Source organism: Bufo bufo, chromosome 5 (genome assembly GCF_905171765.1).
Source record: "Bufo bufo chromosome 5, aBufBuf1.1, whole genome shotgun sequence".
Lineage (NCBI taxonomy): Eukaryota > Metazoa > Chordata > Amphibia > Anura > Bufonidae > Bufo > Bufo bufo.
The window spans coordinates 397,089,408-397,106,084 of NC_053393.1; positions in this window are offsets into that span (position 1 = coordinate 397,089,408).

Below are 16,677 nucleotides of genomic sequence, written 5' to 3' on the forward strand. Positions count from 1 at the left end.
TTCAGATGTCCGCATGATTTTTACGGATGCACTGATAGATGGATCGGATCCGCAAAACGCATCCGGACGTCTGAATGAAGCCTTACAGGGGCATGATCAATGACTGTGGTTATCACCCCATATAGACTCCCTGATCACCCCCCTGTCATTGATTACCCCCCTGTAAAGCTCCATTCAGACGTCCGCATGATTTTTACGGATCCACTGATAGATGGATCGGATCCGCAAAACGTATCCGGACGTCTGAATGAAGCCTTACAGGGGCGTGATCAATGACTGTGGTGATCACCCCATATAGACTCCCTGATCACCCCCCTGTCATTGATTACCCCCCTGTCATTGATTACCCCCCTGTCATTGATCACCCCCCTTTTAAAGCTCCCCCCTGTAAAGCTCCATTCAGATGTCCGCATGATTTTTACGGATGCACTGATAGATGGATCGGATCCGCAAAACGCATCCGGACGTCTGAATGAAGCCTTACAGGGGCATGATCAATGACTGTGGTTATCACCCCATATAGACTCCCTGATCACCCCCCTGTCATTGATCACCCCCCTGTAAAGCTCCATTCAGACGTCCGCATGATTTTTACGGATCCACTGATAGAGGGATCGGATCCGCAAAACGCATCCGGACGTCTGAATGAAGCCTTACAGGGGCGTGATCAATGACTGTGGTGATCACCCCATATAGACTCCCTGATCACCCCCCTGTCATTGATCACCACCCCTGTCATTGATCACTCCCCCTGTCATTGATCACCCCCCTGTCATTGATCACCCCCCTGTCATTGATCACCCCCCTGTCATTGATCACCCCCCTGTCATTGATCACCCCCCTGTAAGGCTCCATTCAGACATTTTTTTGGCCCAAGTTAGCAGAATTATTTTTTTTTTTTCTTACAAAGTCTCATATTCCACTAACTTGTGTCAAAAAATAAAATCTCACATGAACTCACCATACCCCTCACGGAATCCAAATGCGTGAAATTTTTTAGACATTTATATTCCAGACTTCTTCTCACGCTTTAGGGCCCCTAGAATGCCAGGGCAGTATAAATACCCCACATGTGACCCCATTTCGGAAAGGAAATAAAGGATGGAGGCCATTTTGGCACAAAAAACGGAAAAAGGCAGAGTGGATCCAACATGCATGTGGGTCCAACACTCTCTGAATTTTATGGCGGTCATTATGGCGCATAACAGGTAGTATTTAGTGTTAGGACCCGTGTAACAGAGATCGCCTTGACGTTTGGCATACGGGCTTAGATGGTTTTGTACAAAATGCATTGACCAAGCATCTCGCTTTTTAAGCGTAGTATTAGCACCATAATTTTTGTAAGCATTGTTGTACTTTGTCTGATTTGCAGAGTGCTGCCGCATTGTCTCCTTTATTTCCTCTAGGTCTTTGCCATGGCGGCGTGCACCTGCGCACTGGGAGGTGCTGACTAACCCTCTTTTTTTGCCCATTTCGGAAAGAAGACACCCCCAGGTATTCCGTGAGGGGCATATTGAGTCCATGAAAGATTGAAATTTTTGTCCCAAGTTATACGGAAAGGGAGACTTTGTAAAAAAAAAATTAAAAATATAAATTTCCGCTAACTTGTGCCAAAAAAAAAAAATTTCTATGAACTCGCCAGGCCCCTCATTGAATACCTTGGGGTGTCTTCTTTCTAAAATGGGGTCACATGTGGGGTATTTATACTGCCCTGGCATTCTAGGGGCCCCAAAGCGTGAGAAGAAGTCTGGTATTCAAATGTCTAAAAATGCCCTCCTAAAAGGAATTTGGGCACCTTTGCGCATCTAGGCTGCAAAAAAGTGTCACACATCTGGTATCGCCGTACTCAGGAGAAGTTGGGGAATGTGTTTTGGGGTGTCATTTTACATATACCCATGCTGGGTGAGAGAAATATCTTGGTCAAATGCCAACTTTGTATAAAAAAATGGGAAAAGTTGTCTTTTGCCAAGATATTTCTCTCACCCAGCAAGGGTATATGTAAAATGACACCCCAAAACACATTCCCCACCTTCTCCTGAATACGGCGATACCACATGTGTGACACTTTTTTGCAGCCTAGGTGGGCAAAGGGGCCCATATTCCAAAGAGCACCTTTAGGATTTCACAGGTCATTTACCTACTTACCACACATTAGGGCCCCTGGAAAATGCCAGGGCAGTATAACTACCGCACAAGTGACCCCATTTTGGAAAGAAGACACCCCAAGGTATTCCGTGAGGGGCATGGCGAGTTCCTAGAATTTTTTATTTTTTGTCACAAGTTAGTGGAAAATGCTGATTTTTTTTTTTTTCATACAAAGTCTCATATTCCACTAACTTGTGACAAAAAATAAAAACTTCCATGAACTCACTATGCCCATCAGCGAATACCTTGGGGTCTCTTCTTTCCAAAATGGGGTCACTTGTGGGGTAGTTATACTGCCCTGGCATTCTAGGGGCCCAAATGTGTGGTAAGGAGTTTGAAATCAAATTCTGTAAAAAATGACCTGTGAAATCCGAAAGGTGCTCTTTGGAATATGGGCCCCTTTGCCCACCTAGGCTGCAAAAAAGTGTCACACATCTGGTATCTCCCTACTCAGGAGAAGTTGGGGAATGTGTTTTGGGGTGTCATTTTACATATACCCATGCTGGGTGAGAGAAATATCTTGGCAAAAGACAACTTTTCCCATTTTTTTATACAAAGTTGGCATTTGACCAAGATATTTATCTCACCCAGCATGGGTATATGTAAAAAGACACCCCAAAACACATTCCTCAACTTCTCCTGAATACAGAGATACCAGATGTGTGACACTTTTTTGCAGCCTAGGTGGGCAAAGGGGCCCATATTCCAAAGAGCACCTTTCGGATTTCACAGGTCATTTTTTACAGAATTTGATTTCAAACTCCTTACCACACATTTGGGCCCCTAGAATGCCAGGGCAGTATAACTACCCCACAAGTGACCCCATTTTGGAAAGAAGAGACCCCAAGGTATTCGCTGATGGGCATAGTGAGTTCATGGAAGTTTTTATTTTTTGTCACAAGTTAGTGGAATATGAGACTTTGTATGAAAAAAAAAATAATAAAAAAAATCATCATTTTCCACTAACTTGTGACAAAAAATAAAAAATTCTATGAACTCACTATGCCCATCAGCGAATACCTTAGGGTGTGTACTTTCCGAAATGGGGTCATTTGTGGGGTGTTTGTACTGTCTGGCCATTGTAGAACCTCAGGAAACATGACAGGTGCTCAGAAAGTCAGAGCTGCTTCAAAAAGCGGAAATTCGCATTTTTGTACCATAGTTTGTAAACGCTATAACTTTTACCCAAACCATTTTTTTTTTACCCAAACATTTTTTTTTTATCAAAGACATGTAGAACAATAAATTTAGAGCAAAATTTCTATATGGATCTCGTTTTTTTTTGCAAAATTTTACAACTGAAAGTGAAAAATGTCATTTTTTTGCAAAAAAATCGTTAAATTTCGATTAATAACAAAAAAAGTAAAAATGTCAGCAGCAATGAAATACCACCAAATGAAAGCTCTATTAGTGAGAAGAAAAGGAGGTAAAATTCATTTGGGTGGTAAGTTGCATGACCGAGCAATAAACGGTGAAAGTAGTGTAGGTCAGAAGTGTAAAAAGTGGCCTGGTCTTTCAGGGTGTTTAAAGAGGACCTTTCACCTGGAAAAACATTGTGATCGAAGTATGCTGACATGGAGAGCGGCGCCCGGGGATCTCACTGCAGTTACTATTATCCCTGGGCGCCGCTCCGTTCTCCCGTTATGCCCTCCGGTATCTTCTCTCTTTAAGTTATAGTAGGCGGTGTCTGCCCTTGTCCTGTGGGCGTCTCCTTCTCCTAGGCTGCAGCGCTGGCCAATCGCAGCGCACAGCTCACAGCCTGGGAGAAAAAAACCTCCCAGGCTGTGAGCTCTGCGCTGCGATTGGCCAGAGCTGCAGCCTAGGAGAAGGAGACGCCCACAGGACAAGGGCAGACACCGCCTACTATAACTTAAAGAGAGAAGATACCGGAGGGCATAACGGGAGAACGGAGCGGCGCCCGGGGATAATAGTAAGTGTAGTGAGATCCCCGGGCGCCGCTCTCCATGTCAGCATACTTCGTTCACAATGTTTTTCCAGGTGAAAGGTCCTCTTTAAGCACTGGGGGCTGAGGTGGTTAAAGGGTTTCTGTCACCCCACTAAAGTGATTTTTTTTTTTTGGGCTAGTTAAATTAGTTATATAGCGATATATTAAAATATAATAGTGTTCCTTACTTTGATCCAGCAGTTTAGTCAAAAAACGAAGTTTTATCATATGCAAATCCGGTCTCTACCAGCAAGTAGGGCGGCTACTTGCTGGTAGCTGCTGCAGAAATCCGCCCCCTCCTCTTGTTGATTGACAGGGCCAGCCAGGATCTCCTCCTGCGGCCAGCCCTATCGGCATTTCAAAAATCGCGCGCCCGTGTTGAATCTGCGCAGGCGCTCTGAGATGAGGAGGCTCATCTCCTCTGAACTCCCTCAGTGCGCCTGCGCCGATGACGTCTTCCATTTCGATGATGTCATCGGCGCAGGCGCACTGAGGGAGCTCTGAGGAGACGAGCCTCCTCATCTCAGAGCGCCTGCGCAGATTCAACACGGGCGCGCGATTTTTGAAATGCCGACAGGGCTGGCCGAAGGAGGAGATCCCGGCTGGCCCTGTCAATCAACAAGAGGAGGGGGCGGATTTCTGCAGCAGCTACCAGCAAGTAGACGCCCTACTTGCTGGTAGAGACCGGATTTGCATATAATAAAACTTCGTTTTTTGACTAAACTGCTGGATCAAAGTAAGGAACACTATTATATTTTAATATATCGCTATATAACTAATTTAACTAGCCCAAAAAAAAAAATCACTTTAGTGGGGTGACAGAAGCCCTTTAAGTATTGCACCCAAACCTAGTGCATTGTACCTATGTACAGTCGGGGCCAAAAGTTTTGAGAATGACACAAATATTAGTTTTCACAAAGTTTGCTGCTAAACTGCTTTTAGATCTTTGTTTCAGTTGTTTCTGTGATGTACTGAAATATAATTACATGCACTTCATGCGTTTCAAAGGCTTTTATCGACAATTACATGATATTTATGCAAAGAGTCAGTATTTGCAGTGTTGGCCCTTCTTTTTCAGGACCTCTGCAATTCGACTGGGCATGCTCTCAATCAACTTTTGGGCCAATTCCTGACTGATAGCAACCCATTCTTTCATAATCACTTCTTTGTCAGAATTAGTGGGTTTTTGTTTGTCCACCCGCCTCTTGAGGATTGACCACAAGTTCTCAATGGGATTAAGATCTGGGGAGTTTCCAGGCCATGGACCCAAAATTTCAATGTTTTGGTCCCCGAGCCACTTAGTTATCACTTTTGCCTTATGGCACAGTGCTCCATCGTGCTGGAAAATGCATTGTTCTTCACCAAACTGTTGTTGGATTGTTGGAAGAAGTTGCTGTTGGAGGGTGTTTTGGTACTATTCTTTATTCATGGCTGTGTTTTTGGGCAAAATTGTGAGTGAGCCCACTCCCTTGGATGAGAAGCAACCCCACACATGAATGGTCTCAGGATGCTTTACTGTTGGCATGAAACAGGACTGATGGTAGCGCTCACCTTTTCTTCTCCGGACAAGCCTTTTTCCAGATGCCCCAAACAATCGGAAAGAGGCTTCATCGGAGAATATGAATTTGCCCCAGTCCTCAGCAGTCCATTCACCATACTTTCTGCAGAAAATCAATCTGTCCCTGATGGTTTTTTTTGGAGGGAAGTGGCTTCTTTGCTGCCCTTCTTGACACCAGGCCATCTTCCAAAAGTCTTCGCCTCACTGTGCGTGCAGATGCGCTCACACCTGCCTGCTGCCATTCTTGAGCAAGCTCTGCACTGGTGGAACTCCGATCCCGCAGCTGAATCCTCTTTAGGAGACGATCCTGGTGCTTGCTGGACTTTCTTGGACGCCCTGAAGCCTTCTTAACAAGAATTGAACCTCTTTCCTTGAAATTCTTGATGATCCTATAAATTGTTGATTGAGGTGCAATCTTAGTAGCCACAATATCCTTGCCTGTGAAGCCATTTTTATGCAACGCAATGATGGCTGCACGCGTTTCTTTGCAGGTCACCATGGTTAACAATGGAAGAACAATGATTTCAAGCATGACCCTCCTTTTAACATGTCAAGTCTGCCATTTTAACCCAATCAGCCTGACATAATGATCTCCAGCCTTGTGCTCATCAACATTCTCACCTGAGTTAACAAGACGATTACTGAAATGATCTCAGGTCCTTTAATGACAGCAATGAAATGCAGTGGAAAGTTTTTTTTGGGATTAAGTTAATTTTCATGGCAAAGAAGGACTATGCAATTCATCTGATCACTCTTCATAACATTCTGGAGTATATGCAAATTGCTATTATAAAAACTTAAGCAGCAACTTTTCCAATTTCCAATATTTATGTAATTCTCAAAACTTTTGGCCACGACTGTATACCACCACTTTCATTCAGAGATGCCATATCAAAAGTAATTAGGTAAAACAGGAGTTGACACTATGGATTGTCCACAACTCTCCATGTGAAAGCCTCCATTTCACCTTTGTGCTTTCGTACACTTCAGCGAACAGTTGACTGATCATTCCCCATACATATGCCCACTCAGCTTCCTGAGGGTCGGAGGTATGCCACTGCCAAACCAATTAAGTGATGGCTTATCGTAACCTAAACTAAGTCAAAACACCACAAATTCATTAGATGGTCCCACCGTAATCGTCAGGTTCAGCTGACATTCAACTAATGTGTATGGCCAGCTTAAGTACCTAAGCATAAACATAGACTCACTGCTGCCTACACTAGATGCTGTTTCAACAATGAAGAAAAAACAAATTCAACAGGATATAGTGGGTATACGCATGAATTAGCAAATGTATAATAGTTACAGTATATGGCTGTATCTTTGCTCATATGGTACCATGCTCCAAATAAAAAAAAGTACCTGTACTGCATCAAGTGCCATTTTTATGTCAAATTTATCAAATGCTGTTTGTTAAATTGCCGCATTTCTACACCTAACACTTTTGTCTAGAAATCCTACTCAGGTTCTGTACTCAACCCCATATTTTTTTTTGCTCATTTCTTAAAAAGTTGCAGCGATAAATCTGGAGTGAACATAACTAATAGGTGAGCACATTTCTTAAAATTAGATTCTGATCTGATTTAGGTGAATTGACTGTCCGAAAAGGGGTCCAAATAAATTTGAAATCCTACTCACAGGTTCTGTACTCAACCCCATTTTTTTTTTTGCTAATTTCCTAAAAATTTGCAGTGATAAATCTGGAGTGAACATAACTAATAGATGAGCACATTTCTTAAAATTAGATTCTGATCTGATTTAGGTGAATTGACTGTCCGAAAAGGGGTCCAAATAAATTTGACCCAAAAGTGCCCTGATTGCCTATAAAAGTCTCTCTCTCCCCATCTCCCTCTATCTCTTCCTCTCTCTCTCTGTCTCTCTTCTTCTAACTCAAATCAAACAAAATTCTGATTTGTTAATACCAGATCTCTTTTTAAAAAAATGGGTTGAAATTCCAAACTTTGCAATGGATTCACTCATCTTTAATAGCTTAAATATGCTACTTAAAAAGTCCTACTTTGTAACTTTTGAAGCCAGAATTCAGGAGATCAGGGCTTGATAAATTCCCCTATACAGGTATGTACACTTGCACATATTTTTATTGGTCCAATACATCTAATTTGGAAAAAAAAATGCTTTCTATAAAGTCTTGATTAAATATGAAATATGTCCTATTTGTCCATTTATATAGCTCCTATGCCAGAACTGAAGCTAGGCTTTCCTTTTCTAGAGCAAAGCTGAAGTTGCCTTAGCCCTCTAACTAATACCCTAACCAAAGTAGTGTGGCTTGTTGTTGCCCCCCTCCCACCCAACACCAAAGGCACTTGCCCAGATAGCGCCCTGAAGGTATGAACATGTAGATGCAGACCTGGTCTTCCTGGTTATAGACTATAAACCATTTGTGAAGCCTGATCCTGTAGTAATATTCCCATCTGTCCCTTCTTCTTACAAAACTACCATTTGTAAAAGAAAATGACTTAGCACATCACAGTGTAATGGCAGAAGGATTATGGGCTGAAAAAGAGACAGCTGCTGATCAGAGGACACACAGATGTTGTTCCTTTCCTTCTCCCTCATGACAGTAAGGCGGACAGATGCTGAATGTGGCTAATTTTTTAACTAACAATTTTGACTAGCATGCTTACCATATATATATATATCCTTGTATAAATATTATATGGCTGGTTGTGATTTCTTTTAGCTTGATAATGTCAGGAACCACAGAATTTTTAATAAGCATAAATAGAAAATATATTTAATTGTTGGAATTGAATAAAACCTTATAAATGGGATTTAAGTAATTACAATATTAGAGTGAAGGGCTTTTAATTGGGAAAAACGCTACATTTGAAATGAGGCTCTTGTACCCTGTGGGGCTGCCTCTAGCCTGGATACAAGACGAGGTTCAGTTTCGCATGGAGGCAGATAGGTTCCATATGGTATCCTGCAGCACATTTGCCCACAGATGTTGCAGATCCTGCACATTTGTAGGTTGCTGATGCTGGTGTCCCAGCTGGTCCCATAATAGCTTGATTGGAGCTGCTTATGTTTTTTGGCGGATCAAATCATTCTCTCTACTGGAGGCCTGTCTGGGCCATCCAGAGCCTGTTCATTGCATGTGTGTGTGTGTATATGTCTTCAGTAACCACTGCTCCCAACACCTCCTAAAAGCTCCTTCAGTACAGCCTAGATGGCAAGCAATTCGTCGACCATCCTGCTCCTCTTAGTCCAATGATGCACTGTCAACTTGGCAAAATGTCCGTTGTAGAGGCATATCTAGTGGTCAACAATCTCTCACCAGGAGATACACTACCCAAAAGAGCCTTTTTATAAGGCAAAGCACTTTTACGCCTTTTTTGTGGCAAGAACCAGTGTCTAACCAGACCACACCTGTGATCATTTACATATCTGCCTGATGTATAAATGCATGGTAAATGTTACAGCAGTCTAACATTTCTGTTTGGGTGCATATTTTTATTTATTTTTTGGTTACTTAGTGTAAATCGAAAAGAAAGATGCCAGCAATACATTTCTAGACACATGGCCACTGGAGAATTGTGTACTAAATAATGCATACCAATCTTACCAAATAAACTTCCCCAAGATATACTCAAAAATATTGTTCTACCTATAGGTATCATGATTATTTGGAAATCAATATATTGGTATTCATAAAGGGAATATTATCCACTGTTCTTGTCATTAAGGGCATGTCATGGGTTAATCTGAAGAATATCGCTTTTTGATTATAGACTCTACCAGGACCAGAGCTAGTGGAATGTTCGAGCCATTTCCTCATGACCTACAATAAAGCTTACAGGCATTTTTGGAATGTTTACATTGCTAAAAGTGTTTAAAGAGGATAACATGTCTCGTTGATATGTATTCTAATATTGTATGGAAAGTAAGCCTTTACTGCAGAGCACCATTCCAGCTCCTGGGTCTTATGCAATTCTTTTTGTCCGTAGCCAAAGTTCAGTAGGAAAACATAGTCAATATGGAGAGAAAAAGGAAAATATAAAATCTATATGGTACAGTAAGTGAATCAAGATACAAATCTGGCACTACTGCAGACATTAGGAAGATGTCATAGGAAGATAGGCTTTCACTTAATATAATTCAATTTAGTACATTTACTCTTAAAATAAACATTTTGTTACATTGTTTGAAAAGAAATATAAACTTTCTGTTTGTAACTAAATTTGTACTTAAACTTTTGATATTTTTAAAGCAAGTCTAATGTAGAGATTTCTGAAACTTTGGTTTTCTAAAACATGCAAATGCAGTATATGAATATTATTACACTAAATAAACAAATTTATGGCATTGCAGTAAGGAATCTAAACTCTAGTCATATATTTAAATGAACTTTTTTGTCTTTTTTAATGTATCCTATTTGTTTAGTTTTAAACCATGCAGTATTTTCCATACAAGTTAAAAATGAGGATAGACCACCTTGTATTTCTTTATTTTTTTATAGCTATGGTTAAACGCCTGGTTGACGGTGTAAGCAAACTGTTTAAAATCACATTGCACCATCACATTTGTTATGTTTAAAAAATATATATAAAAATACATTTCAATTAAGTTATTGGGGCAGTAAAAAAGAACAGTGGCTTGTTGGAAACTAGTATCCAAAAATGATGCCTTAATGGGTGCAGATGGTTACACAAGGGTTAATTGTCAGAAGAAACAGTGGCTGGTTATGAACATGGCTTGAAAAATTCTTATTATTTTTGGGAGAAGCAGCAGTACAGTGTGGATGTGGAAAGGGTAAGGTAAGGTGTGTAAGTAATAGTGGCATGTGACAGCAATAGCAGCGGCAGCAGCACAGAATGGAACAGACAAGGCAGTATATGTGTGTGCAGCTGTGTAGTAGTAGTGGTAGCAGCTAGGTAGGGATAATGGTTGAGGCAGTATAAAGAGTAGCAGCTGTGGTGATGGTGGCAGCAGAATCCATATGGTATAGAAGATGATGGCAAACAGACAGCCGGCTGACAGACAGACAGACATGCCGGTGGTGCTTGTGATAAATAGCCACCATGTGTGAAAATCTTCACAGATCCATGCCTCATTCATTTTGACAAAAGTGATGCTTTGTAAATTGGTGGAGGACAACTGTGCATGTTTGGGTGTGTTTGCAATTTGCAGTTCAGGTCCAGATGCTTATTACCAGTTGGGGGTGTCCCTCCACAGTCTGATAATATCCAACCAGCGCTGCTAGTGTCAAACTGTACAGGGACACCCCAACTGGGACTGTATTGCAAACTGATAGCAATCAATTTCTAGACTGAATAATAAAGCAATGGCACATACAGAGTCATAAAAATAGATACTTCAAAATTGTTACTACATGGGGAATGTTCTGCCCAGCAGAGTTGAGAATCATTACAGATCACGCCTGCCTTAGTTTTGGTATTTCTGTAGTGATTAGTGTGGTTGTATTACACTTTGCTTTTCCTGTTACAAAGACTGGGTGGTGCAAAGCATTGTGGGAGTGCAAAGCATCCTGGGAAAGAGAAGCCTCCAGTCACCAGGGCACATCAGCAGAGCTGTCCTTCTGCATATCTCCTTCTTAAGCTTCACCATCTTTGTAAAAGCATATCTGGTGAGAGATCTATCTTTGTTTCAGGGATATTAGCTGTTCAGCTAGTTATAATTGTTACTCAGGGAGCTGTTTCTACTGTTAGCTAGAGATGCAATCCTATGTATAGACAGCCATTTTACTATGTGCTTTCACTGATGACTGTTAATATTATAATACATGCTATCTATACTTTATACTGATACATGCTATTTGTATTCTTGTAGTTTTACCAATCAAATGTACAATCTCTCACTCATACACACCGCACAGAGAGTACAACCTGTTGACCAATAAACAAGTTAGACTACAAAGAACAGTCCTCTTATTTGGAAGACAGGAATGGTTTATGCTGAATGTCAGACTGCACACTGTGTGAACGTGTAAGAAGACAGAACTGTAAAACAGATGCTAGTCACCAGCGATAGTGGATCTGACTATACAGAGCCGCCATCACACACGCAGTCCTGCGTACAAGCTCCTGCGAGCTGCCATACAGTCACAAGAAGTGGGAGTGCAGCCCCCAGCAAGTGCAGCATGATCCAGACCTCGCTGAATTCCATTTCTACATAGACTGTACAGACTGCACAGAGACATTAAGCAGCCAGCAAAAGCCACACAATGTCCGCTAGCCAGGCATCATCATACAGGACCAGGTCACAAGCAAACAGCTCTAGCAAGTCCTCAATGAAAGAAAAGGCTCTTGTCCGTGCAGAAGCTTAGGATGCAAAAGTAAGGTCTTCCATTGCTGCACAAGAGATGCAACTAAAGAAAGAGAGAGCATCAAGGGAAAAATAGAGAGTACGCCTGCAAGCATCAAAGGAAAAAGAAAGAGCATTACTGGAAGAGGAGAGAGCATGCCTGCAAGCGTCACTGGAAGAAGAGACAGAATGTCTGCAAACGTCACTGGAAAAACTCTCTGCAGAGAAAGAATCGTCAGCAGCAGTGGCCAAGGCAGAGTTCCTAAAAGTCTTGGAATTCCCTGATTCTGAGAAACACAGCCAAGTACTTGGGACAGACCTATATTAACAAGATCCAACACAGCGTGTCTCAGAATTAGTGATGAACGGCAGGTCCTACATTCCAATTTGTGATATTTAGCGAATATTCGCTAGAATATTCATTTCATATTCGCGAATATTCGTATTCGAGAGATTATTTTCGCAATTGCGATTAATCTAAATTGTAAAAATCGCGTGATGCGAAGTTGATCAAAAAATAATATATAGCAATAAATATAGTGCTATATATTCGTTTTAAGAATATTCGTCATATTCTAAAACAAGAAAATATGGCAATATAGCGAATATTTGAGAAAATACAAACAGAGCAATTTAGTTAATATAGTGCTAAAATATATATTTTTTAATAGTGTAAATTTTTTCCAAATCTGGCGTTCAGAAGAGGAAAAAAAAAAGACTATAAAAAAAAAAGATTATAGCACTGTATTAGCTAAATTGCTCTATATTTGTATTTAGCGAATATTCGCTATATTGCTATACACTCACCTAAAGAATTATTAGGAACACCATACTAATACGGTGTTGGACCCCCTTTTGCCTTCAGAACTGCCTTAATTCTACGTGGCATTGATTCAACAAGGTGCTGATAGCATTCTTTAGAAATGTTGGCCCATATTTATAGGATAGCATCTTGCAGTTGATGGAGATTTGAGGGATGCACATCCAGGGCACAAAGCTCCCGTTCCACCACATCCCAAAGATGCTCTATTGGGTTGAGATCTGGTGACTGTGGGGGCCATTTTAGTACAGTGAACTCATTGTCATGTTCAAGAAACCATTTTTCCAGTCTTCAACAGTCCAATTTTGGTGAGCTCGTGCAAATTGTAGCCTCTTTTTCCTATTTGTAGTGGAGATGAGTGGTACCCGGTGGGGTCTTCTGCTGTTATAGCCTATCCGCCTCAAGGTTGTGCGTGTTGTGGCTTCACAAATGCTTTGCTGCATACCTCGGTTGTAACGAGTGGTTATTTCAGTCAACGTTGCTCTTCTATCAGCTTGAATCAGTCGGCCCATTCTCCTCTGACCTCTAGCATCCACAAGGCATTTTTGCCCACAGGACTGCTGCATACTGGATGTTCTTCCCTTTTCACGCCATTCTTTGTAAACCCTAGAAATGGTTGTGCGTGAAAATCCCAGTAACTGAGCAGATTGTGAAATACTCAGACCGGCCCGTCTGGCACCAACAACCATGCCACTCTCAAAATTGCTTAAATCACCTTTCTTTCCCATTCTGACATTCAGTTTTGAGTTCAGGAGATTGTCTTGACCAGGACCACAACCCTACATGCATTGAAGCAACTGCCATGTGATTGGTTGACTAGATAATCGCAATAATGAGAAATAGAACAGGTGTTCCTAATAATTCTTTAGGTGAGTGTATATTCTTGTTTTAGAATATGACGAATATTCTAAAAAACTAATATATAGCAATATAGCGAATATTCGTAACATACACATATAGACTGCAATTTAGTTAATATAATGCTATAACCTTTTTTTTTCAAAGTTGTAATTTTTCTTCAAATCTGGAGTTCATAAGAGAAAAAATGACGACTCTAAAAAAAATTTTATAGCACCATATTACCTAAATTGCAGTCTATATGTGTATTTTACGAATATTCGCTATATTGCTAAATATTCTTGTTTTAGAATACGACGAATATTCAAAAAAACTAAATTTATAGCAATATAGCGAATATATTCGTTATTTAGAATATTCGTCTTTTTTTTTTCAATGTGTACTGTTATTCCACTTTGGCATACTCCTCCCCGACAAGCGTCCCGGTCACCATGGGAACGCCTGTGGGTTAGAATATACCATCGCAACTGAGTTTTCACGATCTCAGGGAAAACTCAGATCCAGTGGTATTATCTAACCCACAGGCGTTCCCATGGTGACAGGGACGCTTGTTGGGGAGGAGTATGCCGAAGTGGAATAACAGTACACATAAAAAAAATATATATATGAATATTCTAAATAATGAATATATTCGCTATATTGCTATATATTCGTATTTTAGAATATTCGTAATTTTTTTTCTATATGAAAACATGATTCCTTGCTGCTTAAGTTGCTTGTGGGCCAATGACTCATCATGTTTTCAGATGTTAAAATAAAAAATGACAAATATTCAATATAGCGAATATATAGCACTATATTTGAAATATTCGCGAGTTAGTGAAGTTACGATATTTGCAATAAATATTCGCTATTCGAATATTCACGCTCAACACTACTCAGAATACGTCCATCAGCATCCAAAGACAGATGATGACTATGATCCAAAATATCAGCCAGCCTATACAGAGTGCTTTTCACAACTACCGCCCTACAGAAGGAAAGCCACAACCTTCACTTCGACTAAAAGGGACAGCCTTCGTGTCAGAACGGTATAAAACAGACTTCCCTAAGCCAGAAACCCCTAAAAGGTATGGTGATACACCACACACCCAGCATAACAACAGCTCACCTGGTAGTATTAGCGCTAAGCAGGCCGCCATGGACTTTGCTAAGTTCTTTGCTAAATGGAAGCTGGTTACCAAAGGATTTATAAAGTTCACCAATTGCCCCAAGAACTACAGGGCATTTTAGCCTCCTTCCAGAACGCCATAAGGGACTTAGATCTTTCCTGCAGTGAGGAGTTAGATCTCTTGGCAAAGTGGCTTGGAAGCGAGTCTGCTGAACACGCCAAAAGAATCAAAGACATTAACATAAGCTATCCGGCCAAAAGCCTAAAGATGGTGTGGGAAAGGCTTGATGAGTGTATGGGTCAATAGAAGCTATAGAAAATGCTTTATATAAGAGAATTGATAATTTTCCCAGAATAGTGGGTAAGAGTTACCAGAAGCTCAGGGAACTCAGTGACTTGTTGATAGAGTTATAGGTTGCTCAGGCAGAAGATCTACCGGGGCTAGCATTCCTGGACACGGCCAGAGGTGTCAATGCGATTGTCCAAAAAACTCCCTTATAACCTACAGGAGAAGTGGATCACGCATGGTTCCCATTATAAACAGTTTCATAATGTACCATTACCCCCTTCATGGTGTTTGTAGACTTTGTTACTCAACAAGCAAGGATCAGAAACTATCCCAGTTTTGACTATACATTGTCATGTTCCACTATCCCTGGTGTCAAACCTCAGAAAACACCAGTGGCAGTCCACAAAATTAACGTTGCTTCTACAGGTTCTCCTTACAGGCCATTTAAGTCTTCCCAAGAAGAGAACTAACTCAAAGATCTTACCAAACAATGACCCCTGAATGAGAAACTACATCCTCTACTAAAATGCAGAGCCTTCAGGGAGCAGTATTTACAGGACAGCAAAGAATTCCTAAAAGAAAACATTTGCTTCAGGTGCTGCACTACAACATAGCACTTCGCCAGGAACTGTAAGGTCAGTGTGACATGCACAGAATGCGGTAATACAGAACACACCACGGCTTTACACCCTGGACCACCCTTTCAGGTATCATCCCAAGCAGAGGAGCATGACAGAAAGCAGATAGACACCGACATGGTACCCTTGTACAGAGATCTGTCAAGGACTTGCAGGATGGAAGTCCTGCTAAAAAATCTGCCTTGTCAAAGTTTATCCGGGCGGTCACCGAGATAAGGAGATCAAGGTATATGCAATCTTAGATAATCAAAGCAATCGGTCTTTAGCTAAATCCACCTTCCACATCGCAGGGTCCGGTTCTCCCTACTCCGACATGTGCTAGTACCGTTGAGACGGCGGGGAGGAAGGCAACTGGGTGCAAGGTAGAGTCCATAGATGGTCAGACCTGCTTGTCCCTGCCAACCATACTGGAGTGCAATCACGTTCCTGACAACTGGTCAGAGATACCTACACCAGAGGTAGCGGCATACCACCCCTACCTGAGGCGTATAGCTCACCTGATACCGGAATTGGTAGAAGACAGATTAATGGCCCACAAAATGCTCCATGCGCCCAGAGACTTGACCTAGGATGGGTCATCATAGGAGACGTCTGTGTAGGAGAAGCACACAAGCTGACCTCAACAGTGTGCTCAACAACACACTTGAAAATGGATGTCCTTTCCTATTCCAGCCATGTCAGAGTAGTTTCCTAATAAAAAGAAATGCAACACAGTGCTCCTGTGCCTTGTCCTCTCGCAGATACCTCCTGTGAATACCACACCTGTGATGTTGAGCAAGATCACTTAGGGTGCTCAGTTTTCCACAGGACAAAAGAAGACAACAGGGTCGCAATGTCAATAGAAGACAGGCAGTTCTTGGATATCATGGATCAAGGAATAGTAAAAGACAAGTGAAGAACCAGGGTCGCACCTTTACAGTTTAAACCCCAGAGACAACGCTTACCTAACAACAAAGAACTTGTCTACAGTTGATTTACCGTATTTTTCGCCCTATAAGACGCCTAGGTTTTTGAAGAGGAAAATA